This window comes from Megascapheus bottae, chromosome 30 (assembly GCF_031878675.1).
Source record: "Megascapheus bottae isolate mThoBot1 chromosome 30, mThoBot2.hap1, whole genome shotgun sequence".
NCBI lineage: Eukaryota > Metazoa > Chordata > Mammalia > Rodentia > Geomyidae > Megascapheus > Megascapheus bottae.
In genome coordinates, this window is record NC_143538.1 from 4,815,231 (window position 1) to 4,821,459 (window position 6,229).

Below are 6,229 nucleotides of genomic sequence, written 5' to 3' on the forward strand. Positions count from 1 at the left end.
GAATTTGAGTTTGGATTGGACTCTGATGAGAAGGCAGAGTCTTTCTAATTAGTGACTATGCCCCAATACTTTAGAAAAGAGAACAGACATTACCTGGTAGAGAATATCCCTAAAAGGACATTTTGACAACCTGGGTAGTACTAAGGGCTCTTGGCCAAACAGGGCCATCCCTAGATATTTAGGTTCCATCCCTACTCACAAGTTCTGAGGCATCTACACAAGAACTCCTTCCTCTTTTTCTTGGTCTCATTCATCACAGGCTCCCCCAGCTCATAAAGAAGAATTTGTATGCAGAGGAGCAGGTGAGGGCATGTTGAGCATGATGTAGTGCATGAGTTCTTTCACGGTGTCTTGGGTCTTGTGCTCAAGAACCTATCAGGGTAGAATTCTATCCACATGGTGAAGATGGAACTAATGGTGCTGTGGGCAGACGGGTGACAAGGAGAATGAGAGCCCACCCTCCCCATCCCAAGCCTCCCACCTTAGCCCCTTTCTGTCAGGACTCGCATGCTGTGGCTGTCCTATACACAGACCTGCATGTTGGGAAGCGGGAGGAGAACCCTGGGAGCAGGATGCTCCTCACAACATGCCTCTAGAAGCTTCTGAAAGACAAGTCTCCACCATTCTCACTGTGACAGGCAATGAGATGGTTGATTCCTCGCTGGATCTGACTTTCTGCACACAGCCCTTCCTGTCATCCCTGAGAGAACACATCCGCACCCACAGCGGTGTCCTCTGCCATTCACTGAAGTCCCAAGCCTCCACCCCCTTGTGGAAACCACAAGTGGTGTGCAAACAAGAAATTAGTACTTTGAATCAGAAGTCTCAAAGGTATCCATTTTGCAAGGAGAGAACTTCTCTTTGTGCCAAAGTCTACTTCTTCACTTGTTCATTTTCCTCACAGTTAGGACAGGGATCTGTGTCTATGGGAGGAAAGGAGGAAGTCACCTCTATAGTTTAAACTAACATGACATCTGTGGGCCTGGGTACGTCTCCGATGGGAATATAAAATTGACAAATGGAGGGATATGTCTATAAGGTTCCATGAAAATTCTGCTAAGAAGCTTATATGCATCTGTCCAAAGTAAGTGTGCCAGTGGCACATGGCTCTAATCCTAATGAATCAGGAGGCTGAGATCTGAGGCATTATAGTTTGAAACCAGGCTAGTCAGTATAAGTCTAAAGACACTTATCTTCAATTAACCAGAAAAAGGCCAGAGTTGGACCTGTGGCTCAAATGGGGCTATCTCTACTCACCAAAGGGACAATACTGAGGCCCTGAGTGCAAGTTGCAGGACTAGAACACACAAAAGCAAATGCTTCTGTGCTTATGGATAAGTAAAGCCAACATAATTCTCCTTGATGGCTTAGTAGTGATTTGGCCTCCACTTCACCTGCCCTCCCTCCCATCTTTCTTCTGCCTTTAGTACTCCACAGAGCTCCAAGATTGCTACTGAAACCTTATTTACTAGTGGGAAATGTGATTTCCTAGGGCCTCACCCGGGTGAGGGTGCAAGTTGGATCCTACTGGCACATGCCTGTAATCCTCGCCTCTCAGTAGGCAGACTTCTGAGGAGGCTCCAGTAGCTTCTGAGGGGAAAAAAATGTCCTGGGTGGTCTAGTCCTAAGTCAGGGTGTACACTGCTTTGTCTTGTGCCAAGTTCCTGTGAGAAGACCCAGTGAAGCAAAGGCTCAGAGAGGGACTCAGCCAAGAGGAGCTGAGCAGTCCTGCGTTTGAAGGGTGTACACTCCCTTTTTAAACAGAATATCTAGCACTTGCTCCATTGTCCCACACTGTCTATAGTTGTGGAGGAAGTTATAAACAAAGAAGATATTGCCTTTCTGGTAGGCAGATATCAGGTTCATCACCAACATCTCCAGGAGGCCTGCCTCTAGCCTCCACACATTATACGACACATTCAATGTCAGGGCTGACACACTGTCACACTAAGGTGGTAAAATAAAAAATAAATGAACATGGGAATGGGAGCACACTTCAAATTGATAATTGTGGTAGACTGGATTGGAAACTACACAGAAATAACCTCTCAGTGTAGACACTTGAAAGCACACAAAACGAAGGTTCTAGTATGGGCCAGGCTGGGGTTAGATAGGTTTCCTGTGGTGAGTATACTTCACCTGAGTCGCCTGTCTTTCCCTTGGTGTTTTCTTGGAAAAATATCTGAGACATTGGCCTTGTGGCTGGGCACTGATCCAATGTCGATAGCTTTCCGTGAAGCAGCCATACCTCTCTTTTCTGAGACCTGAGTTTCTTGACCTGCAAAGACAGCATGAGAACATCATTCTTGTTTCTGAGTTGCAGACCAAATGAGCTGACCTGAACTCATGGTCAATTATGGTTGCCTGCTATTGGGGTTCCATGTTATATTCCATTTTGAGGGAGGCAGGATCACATTTCAGGGCCCAGTGACCTGTGCTGCTTCCTCACACAAGACAAACAGGAGACTGACATCTCCCCTCCCACATCACAATGTGCACATGGAGACACAGTCCACAGCACAGTTCACCTTGTCTGTCCAATCCCAACATCCTCTGCTAGCCCTAGCTACTGGCATGTCTCAGCTTCTAGGAGCCATTCCTAGGTCAGATCCATGCCTTATCTGTCACTATTACTCTCATCCTGCACAAACCATTTTGCCTGTCAGGACCTTCTGTGCCTGTCATGTGCTGCTTCTATGTATTGTTAGCCTGACAGATTGGCTGACAAAGAACCCTTTTGGTGCTCCCTCCTCACCTTGAAGTAACATTCCATTTGGTCAGTCACAGCCATAAATGGTAACAGCAGGCCCCCTTATCTACTATTTGGGCAGCTGCCATAAATCTTAGCCCACCATAATGGAATCCTCTGCTCTCACATGTTGCATGAAATCCTGCCCTTAGCCCCATGTAGATTATAAAAACCTCCATAGACGAAGACAAGGGCCTTTTCTGTCCGTCTGGTGAAAGAAGTAGCCTTGTCAGCTCCTCTGCTGACAATAAACCCCTTTCTGTGTATGTGCTTCTGTGTCTGCATTCCGTGATGGTGCTTTCATTGGTGCAGTGACTTGGATCTAGGCTCTCTTGGTGTTTTGCTTTTCCCCAGCTCATATTCTGGGGGAATCTGAGCTCCCCCAGAGACCTGATACCAGGCTCAGGCCCATCCAGACAACCACCAAGGTAAATTCTTCCTGACCGAGACCTTTCCTACATTCAACACAGGCTGATTCACCTCCTCTTCAGTGGTGAGTGACAGTTCAGGGCTCAGGACAAAAGGGTAAAAGCTTGGAGCTGTGTTCCAAGGAGGCCAAGGGCACTCCCAGCCAGTATAGGCCAGGGATCCAACATCTTTATGGTGTTGACCCATTTTGTTCTTCCCTTGCACATTCAGGACCCAGCAGTTGTGAGTGAAGACGCTTTTTGCTGCTTGGTCCCTCAGTCAGTTGACCAGAGTTCCTTTGGGGATGCCCACGGAAGCTCTTGCACTCACCATGGGAGGGAGCCTATCTAAAATCCCTCAGGAGTCTTCTCTAGGCTTTCTTTTGCCTGACCTAATTTGGCCCAATATTCACTGGACAGTGAGTCCACATGGCCCTTTCATGAAACACTGGATCCTGATATTTTACAGGTAAATACACACACACACACTCCTACAAGTGCATGGACAAGTGAAAAAGGCAATCTATGTACAGCCCCCACTCAAGCTCTCTTTGCCTCTTTACTTGTGCTCTTAAGAAGGGGGTCCTGGGAAACCCCTCCCCTAGATTTCCTGTCAAGGCTAGCTGTCCTGGCTTAAAATTCTCTTAGCAAAGATTAAGTACATTCTACCTCTCTGTAGCTGGTTCAGATTCTCTAAAAACTGTCAGTCTGCTTCAAAATCCCATAACGGGAATAGTTAGAGTAACACACCTAAAATAAATGACTGGTTTCATTTTTCTTTCCCAAGTCTATTCTCTTTAGAATCTGGATTCTTAATCTCTCTCTTACGGCAAAACTCTTCTAAGGAGGCTGCTGTAGGCCCCTGGGGAAACTCCTATCCTCTATGCCCTCTATAGGTCCAGTAGATTAACACCTGCCAAGGAAAAGACAAAAGACACTTGGTGGGTTTTTCATAAAACCCCTACTCTTCCACCATGCTTACTTGCCTTCACTCTTCCAGGTGTTCAAAGGATAATTTATATGCTAATGTGTCTCATTGCCAAAATTGTTTTTAAAAGTTTTCTGTTCTTGTGATAAATGTTTGTTTAAGCATAGAGACTCTGCTAAATTCTGCTTGTTGTTGGCTACATCTTTAGAACCACGTGGTTCTAAAGTTAGGACCAATTTTCTTTTTTGTTTTTTTTCAAAAGATCTAAGATGCCTTAAAGCTGTTGTGCACAAGTGTGTGTGAACATGTTCAAAGTAATCTCATTGTAACACATTAAAAACTGTCATCATGGTGTAAAAATTATTTGCTTTTTGACTACAATCATAACTAATGTGAACCTTGTGCTGAAGGAGTTAATTATCAATGAGCTGCTTGTTGAGAGAAAAAAAACAACAGGGGTATTAATGTGTGAGAAATAATGCGCCTACTACCTGACAAATGTAACTGTAACCCTCTATACATTATCCTCACAATAAAAAATTATTTAAAAAAATAACAAAGAAGTGTTTCCTTGGGATAAGAAAAGATTTGAAAATCAAAAATTGTCTTATAAATCCCCAAAAGTTCAAGTATATAGCAGATGATATGAGTATATCTTAAAGATAGAGCTTATGAGTAAAATTGGTGTGTAATTAAGTTGGCTGTGATTTAAATAAGGTCAACATTAATACACTGATGTAAAACCAGCATGGTAGTCTTTATGTCCGTCTATACTATTAAGTTTGTCAAGTTCTTAATTTTCTTTTTTCCAGTCCTGGGGCTTAAACTCAGGGCCTGAGCACTGTGTTGGGCTTTGTCAAGGCTAGAGCTCTACCACTTGAGCCACAGCACCACTTCTACTTTTTCTATGTATGTGGTATCAAGGAATCAAACCCCGGTCTTCATGCATGCTATGCAAGCAGAAGTGTTCAGGGATAGTGCCAAGGTCTTGAGTTCAACCCCGTGACTGACAAAAGAGATGCCATGTGGGACAAACCATCCAGGGACATAGCCAGTCCTGGCAATGAGGAATCATGGAGAGAAGTAAGAGGGGATGGTGTCACATCCTAAATGAAGCCTCTTTGTGCCTGCCCTTTCAAAATTAACTGGAGCTGGGAGATCAAGAAAAATACTTAGCTTGCCCATTTAGTGTTCATACATGTCTACCATCTAACTGGACAGGAGCTTACATTCTTGCTTTGTTCCCTGCTATTTGTATTTACAGTAAATCTTAGACTCAAGACACCCTTGTCAGCTAGCTTTCTGGATCTCCCATACAAACTCTGTAATCTAGACATCTACCAAAGCCTCATACTATGCCCTTAACTACTCATATCAAATCCTAGTCTCTGACTAGTAATTCCCCACAAGTTCATCACGCTCTCCCCTACCTAGACACTCTCTTCCTGTCCCCATTCAAGTCATATGGAAATTCCTCCTTCCCTGTATTGGGCCACAACCTGGCTTATGCTCTAAATGGAACTTTCCTGATTTATGGTTAGAGTGTGTACTCCCATGTTGTCCATGTTAACTTACCCTGTCACCTTGTCAGCTTTTTGCTTGATCTCACCTTTTCAAAAGTTTCTCTTTCTCAGGATAATAGCCCCCATTCAGGACACCACCTGGGGACAAGTCAAGGTCAGTCTATTACAACAAGCAGAGGCTTCCCTTATACCACCCTGCCCAGTGCAGACCTGGAATCTAAAGACCCAGTCCCAATGACTCCTTGATGCTCCATGCCAGCAAGAAGTGACCAGAAAAGACCACGACCCCCATTGGCTTTGGCACCTTTAAAAATGTCTACTATTTCTTTCTCCTCCTGTGATCCTAAGATAAAGCTGAAAGTGTTTCCCCTTCAGGACACTGGGAGTCAGGTACCATGTTATATCTCTAAGATGGAGAAGGCATCGTCCATTTCTTCTCTGTGCTCAACCAAAGTTTTGGTTAAGTCAGTTATCATGGTCCCCAACAGAATGCTGTTTTGGTGTGAATTCTTCTCATTCTGCATGGGACCTAGCACACCCTTCCCTTGCACTGTCGTAGCCCCAGTTCTATACATGCTGTCCATACAACTTGCACCAAAGTTCAGGTATTGGCCAATGAAGA

The 6,229-nt window shown here is 44.5% G+C and overlaps 1 long non-coding RNA gene across 1 annotated transcript; it reads right to left on the bottom strand.

The window, feature by feature from the left end:
- Positions 1-879: 879 nt before the first annotated feature.
- Positions 880-2,328, bottom strand: LOC150044177 (uncharacterized). Its single transcript, XR_016533165.1, has 3 exons — positions 2,140-2,328; positions 1,501-1,590; positions 880-923 (listed from the first exon to the last, which is right to left on the bottom strand). It is a non-coding gene; the product is annotated as an uncharacterized LOC150044177 (long non-coding RNA).
- Between the last annotated feature and the right edge of the window lie 3,901 nt (positions 2,329-6,229).